Source organism: Caretta caretta, chromosome 8 (genome assembly GCF_965140235.1).
Source record: "Caretta caretta isolate rCarCar2 chromosome 8, rCarCar1.hap1, whole genome shotgun sequence".
Classification (NCBI taxonomy): domain Eukaryota; kingdom Metazoa; phylum Chordata; order Testudines; family Cheloniidae; genus Caretta; species Caretta caretta.
Genome location: NC_134213.1, coordinates 96,372,095 through 96,378,094, shown reverse-complemented (window position 1 = coordinate 96,378,094; position 6,000 = coordinate 96,372,095).

The window sequence follows — 6,000 nt, the reverse complement described above, 5'->3', positions numbered from 1 at the left end:
CCATTTCTTTGCCATTTTTGCAGACTTCTGTTGTAGAATAAAAGCTTTCTCCCTGACTGCCCAACTTCTGCTGGTGGATGCTGCAGTGAATCAGAGGCCGATGTTTGTGACATCACTTGGTTACCAGGGGAATTAGAATGATGTGATAGATTCAGCATTCTGACTTCACTGCAAGCCCAAGTAGGGGCATGCTGGGCTGGGAGGGAGCCAACCTTCATCTCCACTAAACATCTTCAAAAATGGGGAAAGGGATGAACTGTGAAAAATATTAATTTATATTTTAAGTTTGTTATATTTGCAAGTTCGACCCAGGTCACCTGCAAATGCTCCGATCAAAAGCTACCTAAATGTAGTTTTATGTGTAGAATGTCCCAGACAGCACTGGTAACCGACATTCAGCACGAATAGTTTCATCCTGGTCTTCCCTGGCCTTGCCCTGTTCCATTTCCAGTCCCCCAAAGCTGCACTAGCCAGATCCTACTTCATGACATGTCATGCCAGCTGACATAGAGCCCTCCGCCACACTGGCATTTGTTATATGCTATGAAGCACATTTTAGACTGTCTTTTATTATCTCCAAAGCTATTAAAACATCGCCAAATTTGTTCAAACTGAGCAATCTAATAATAACCTGATCACTTATTGAGGGCAGGGCGGTTCCATGCTTTAGAAGGGGTTTAATGAAAATGGGGACTTCACAGCCTGGCAGCAGAAGAAATCTAATTGGCTAGTCAGAAGTCAGGCTGTGCATGTATCCAGACAACCACCAGGTCACAATTCAGCCAGCAAGTCCTCCCTTAACTTAGCACATTCACCCAGTTTAATGCAAAACTTAATATTTCATTTAGACAACAGACTAGAAAACCACTCTAGGGAACAGTCCTGGATCAGTAGGATTAGATACATTTTTGGGCTTTTCCACTGAGGTTAGGTACTATTTTAAACCCTTTTGGTTTGTAAATGGCTTGATCCTGCAACCTCTAAGCACAACTTCCACTGAAAGCCAGTGGCTGAATTTTGAAAGTAGGACGTGCAGATCTCAGCAGGCAGCCAGGAGCTGAACCCTAGGATTTCCTTCTCTGCTGCTGGTTGCCCACCGTCTAGCAGCAGTTTTCCTCACACCGTTTCTGTAGAACAACTTGAAGCAATGGAAATAATCCTTTGCAGTTCTATAGCAGCTCTTGCTATGGAACTCCAAGCCTTCAATACATTTCAGAACACTGCCAGGAGTTAGGTTTAAGTATTTGATTCATTGTACCGCTGGAGAATCTGAGACAAACGCAGGTTAAGTGGCTTGACCAAGGTCAAGCAACAAGTTTGTTACAGAGTCAGAAATAGCATTCGGGAGTTCTGATTTTAACCACAGTTATAATCCTTGTACCAAGCATTCTTCTCTCAAGATCAAGCTTTCAAAAGCTGTATTTTATAATCCTTACCTTTCCTTGTCTTCACCTTCCAATGGCCATTTCTATGGAAATCTGGGCATAAACAGGAACTGAAAGCCAGCAACTGAAACTAACAAGAACTGCTGCTCTCAGCTACTGGCTTATAGTTACAGTTTCCACGGGAACAGATGTTGGATCAGCACTAAAAATAAGGAAAAGGCTGGAAAGAGACCCTTTTTCAGACTTTGCCTCTACCTTGATGTTGTTGTTCTGATCTCATTCTCCAAACAAGAGCCAGAAACCTGCTTTCAAAGTCTATAGCACTTCAAGCTGGTTAAAGAATTTTTCAGAATAAAATATTAACAATTATCATTTGCACTTTACAAACATTGGCCCTAACCCTGAAAACACTTACACACTTTAATAACTTTATGCACATGAGCAGTCCCATTGCTCTTGCAAACTCAGCATCATCAAGTCTCACAAAACTTCTGCAAGGTAGGCAATAACCCAGGCCCCAATCCTGCAAATACTTACATGCAGGAGTAATTGCAGTAGTTCCATTGGAACAAATGGGATTGTTTGTGCATGTCAGTACTTGAAAGATCAGGGCCTCAAACATTTTGAATAGCAATATTTTTTTAAAAAATCTCTCTACAATGTGCTATGATCTGGTTAAATTAACAAAAACTGTAAATGCCCCTGGAAGCTTTTAAAAAAAATTAAATAGATCTTTGCTTTAATTTGAAATCTAATTTCACAAAACACCACTAAAGTCAACACTATTTTACATGAGACCTGCCGCTCCTGGCTGGTTTAAGGCATTCAGTAAAGCTACAAACCTCCTCCGGTGGTGGTGTCCATGTAAGAAGTGACTGGAGCAAAGCTAAATCATTTTACCTGACACAATAATATGTTGTTTCAATAGAGTAACAGATTCTCACTCTTCTGCTGAATTTTGATTTGAGAACAGCTCTAGTGCAATGTGGCCCATCAGAATCTTTAGCCATAAGCGTGCAGGCTTTCTTTATACTTTGCTTTCCTGAATGGAGTCTTATAATTTAACTCTTTATCAGTGAGTAATAGGCATCCTAGCAATCTGATTGGTTGGCTCAGGTTTTGCCTCACTAAACTCCCTTTTTTTATTCTTCAGTGCTGTGTGATCACAGAATATCAGGGTTGGACAGGACTTCAGGAGGTCATCTAGTCCAACCCCCTGCTCAAAGCAGGACCAATCCCAAATTTTTGCCCCAGATACCTAAATGGCCCCCTCAGGGATTGAACTCACAACCCTGGGTTTAGCAGGCCAATGCTCACACCGCTGCGCTATCCCTCCCCACAAGGCTGCTGCTGCTGGGTCTTTTCAAACATGTTCCCCCAAAGGACAGTCCAGCCGAACTGTGCCTAGGAGTGGACAGCCTGGTGAATCCAGGCTGCCTTCGCTCAGCTACAGGGTGATCAGATAGTTCCGACTGGGACCGGATGAGCAGATCTGTTTGTGGTGGAGTAGCCGTCTGTCATCCAGTTTTGCTTACTGTTCTTGAGGTGATAGGGGAGCTTCTGGTTTCGACTGGTGATTGAGACACACCCTGCGGATCTCAGGGGAGACATTGTAGGTGGAGAGCCTCAACACCTCCCCGTAGAAGGACCAGGTGCTAGGAGCCCTTCAACAAAAGACTGGTTTTTCCCGTGCTCAAACAAACAAACCAAAAACAGCCCCACTGTTTGCTGCTGACAATCTTTTTTGGGGGGAAAAGGTACCAAGAAGATGGTGAAGCAACATAGACAAAAACTGGACTTGGATTTCCTTGAGCCTTTTCCACCTGTTTTTGGTGTGATACGAAGCCTTCACTGATCTCCTGGTGATGGCACATATAACATTTCCACACTGAATTTTTCAGATTCATCAGCTGCCCTTGATGCTGTCAGCTGTGAGGTATTGCTGACAAGCCTCTGGATCCTGGAATAGATTGAGAGGCAGGTCCGCAAGGACAGATTAAGTTGCCCTTGAGTACGCTCCCATTTTCTCTTGCACTGGACAGAATAGCAAGAGGCGATTGGTCATCTGCCCCAGGGTCTCAAATGTAGTGCTGCAAGATTCTGTCTACCATCCTCCCTGTTTAGGCCACTAGGGCAAATAGCGAGATGATTTGCCATCAGAAGATACAGCAGGTACAGTCACCTCTACATTGCTGCTTCATTGGACCTGAACACTATCCCAGTGTCTAGCAAAACTGGGTTACAGATGGGAAGTAGCTGGCTGAAGTTCAGCTGGGATACAACAGGAATAATATTGGCTGCTTGGGGCAAAGAGGCAATGACAGAAGTAATGTATCTTCAAGTGTGTGCCTGCTGTTTATTTCTAAAGATTCCAATGCTGAGGTTTTATCCAATGCTGGGTTGCTTCTGGAAGTACAGCTAGCTCTGTCATTTCAGCTGTGCTTGGCTAGAAGGTGTCAGACAGAAACTTTGCCTTGATTAGCTACACCTTTGTCACCCCATAGTGGATTACTGCAGCATGCTTTTCATTGGGCTGTCCCTGATGATCGCTATGATTTCATCTAGTGGGAAGGCAGCCGCCCACTCCTCACTCCTCCCTTCGTTTTCCCACTTCTGCAGCCTAATGATCACATTAGTTTATAAACCAGAATTCTGGACACAACTGCCAATAAAGATTGGAAGGCGACTAATTGAAATAACATTTTACCATAGATATGAAACTTACTTCGGTAGCTCTATAAAGTTTAAACAGGAAATCAAAGACTGAAGACCAGCAAGTGTATCTAGCATGGTCATGTAAGCCTGTATCAATTGTCTCATGTACAGTCAAGCTCTGGTGAATCTAGAAAAAGCTCAATTAAGTTATTTCCCTAGCACAGGTTTCTCCTTGTTGGGTATTTTCTAGGGCCTTGCTTGGTTTTAAATAATGAAAGCAACAGGACTGCTTAAAAATGCTCTAATCATTTTAGCTGCTTTTCTCTGAAGTCCACTGCTCTTGGTTTCAACTGCCTCTCTTGAACCTGCTGCCATGTTGCGCACGTTTCTCTTCCCTCCTTTTAAAAGAGTTGAGAATGCTATGAGAATGTGCCATTGCCTTACGAATAAGAAGGGCAAAAGCAAGACTGGAATTCAGTGTACTTGCCTGAGAGAAAGAGAAGAACACACAAGCAGCAGCGGCTCCCAGTTGCAAAATGGCCACTCTAGGATTGTAGCTTCTACTTCTTGTGTTTCATGGCACAGCAGACTCCCTAGCTGAGTCCATGGCAGCTAAGCACAATTCAAGAATTAAAATATGTCACCTTTCCCAATGTTCTTGAAGAATTTCATTATTGCTTTTTTTTATAGGGCCCCATTTTCCTGATGCTCTTACTAGGCATTGCAGAGAAATTTTGATACCGGAAGGCTTCTAAGTTTTTCTTATAAATACCCCCTTTCAATGGTAAATGCTTTGCACACCCAAATGAGATGATCAACCATTTCCTGGACCTTGCACCTCCCACATAATCCATTTTTGCCTTTGTTTATTGGAAACAAATTACTATTTAAGCCACAATGGCCATTTCAAATGCCAAATAGAGCCACTTCATGCTTTCTCTCAGGGTCTTGGAGTATCTCAGCATTTTCCACTCTTGGGCATGTTTCACGGAATCGTTTCCCCTTTGTTTCTTTTGCCTGTGTTTCCTGCCATTCCTCTGTTAACTCATTTTTAATTAGATTTTGAAACTCCACTTTATTTAAAGGGAATCTCTAAATCAGCTTGCTCCTTTTTAACAGCATTTTTTGCCGCTTTGTCTGCTGGCTCATTGCCTACTACCCCTACGTGTGCTATTACAGTAGACCCTCCGAATGGAGCTTGTTTGTAACTCTGAAATGTTGGTAACTGGACAAAATGTTATGGTTGTTCTTTCAAAAGTTTACAACTGACCATTGACTTAATGCAGCTTTGAACTTTCTTCTGCGTAGTAAACTTTTTGACTGGTCTGTTCATAAGTCTGGTGTCTGTAACTCTGAAGTTCTACTGTACTATGATTATACCCCACTGTGTCAATTCTGTTGTTAACAGTAATATTGCACTAAGTGTATCATTTCTGCTATCTGAAGGGCTATTTCTGATTGGCAGTAGTGATTGCCAAGATGACCGTGGCAGTTGGGTGTACATCTCTGACCCAATTTAATGTAAGCATTATCCCTGCCAGTTCAGCCATCAAAACGGCTACAAAATTTGATAGCCTTACAGCTTTCTTGATTCTGAGTGTAGGAATACACAATGCTTCTCCCACTCTTCCTGCACATTTAACACTTCTTTTCTTCTTTCAGTTTCATTATATAATTCCATATCTACCTCAGGAGGTATAATTTTCCAATTATAAAGCATTTGTCCACAGCTATAGATTTTAACCTCTTTTAGGCCTTTCTTTTCACTAAGATCCTTTGTCCACACTTTAACCCTACTGATGTGAGGCATATTGATTTTTTTCCCTACACGTCGACCACTTATGTCCCAGCATTCATTGTATGTTATCTTCATGTTACCATCTTCACTGTTTCCAATGATTTTGGCCCAAAAGGTTAGGGTTGTAGCTGTTTGGCTCAGCCAGATTTAAAGGGCCAGCCA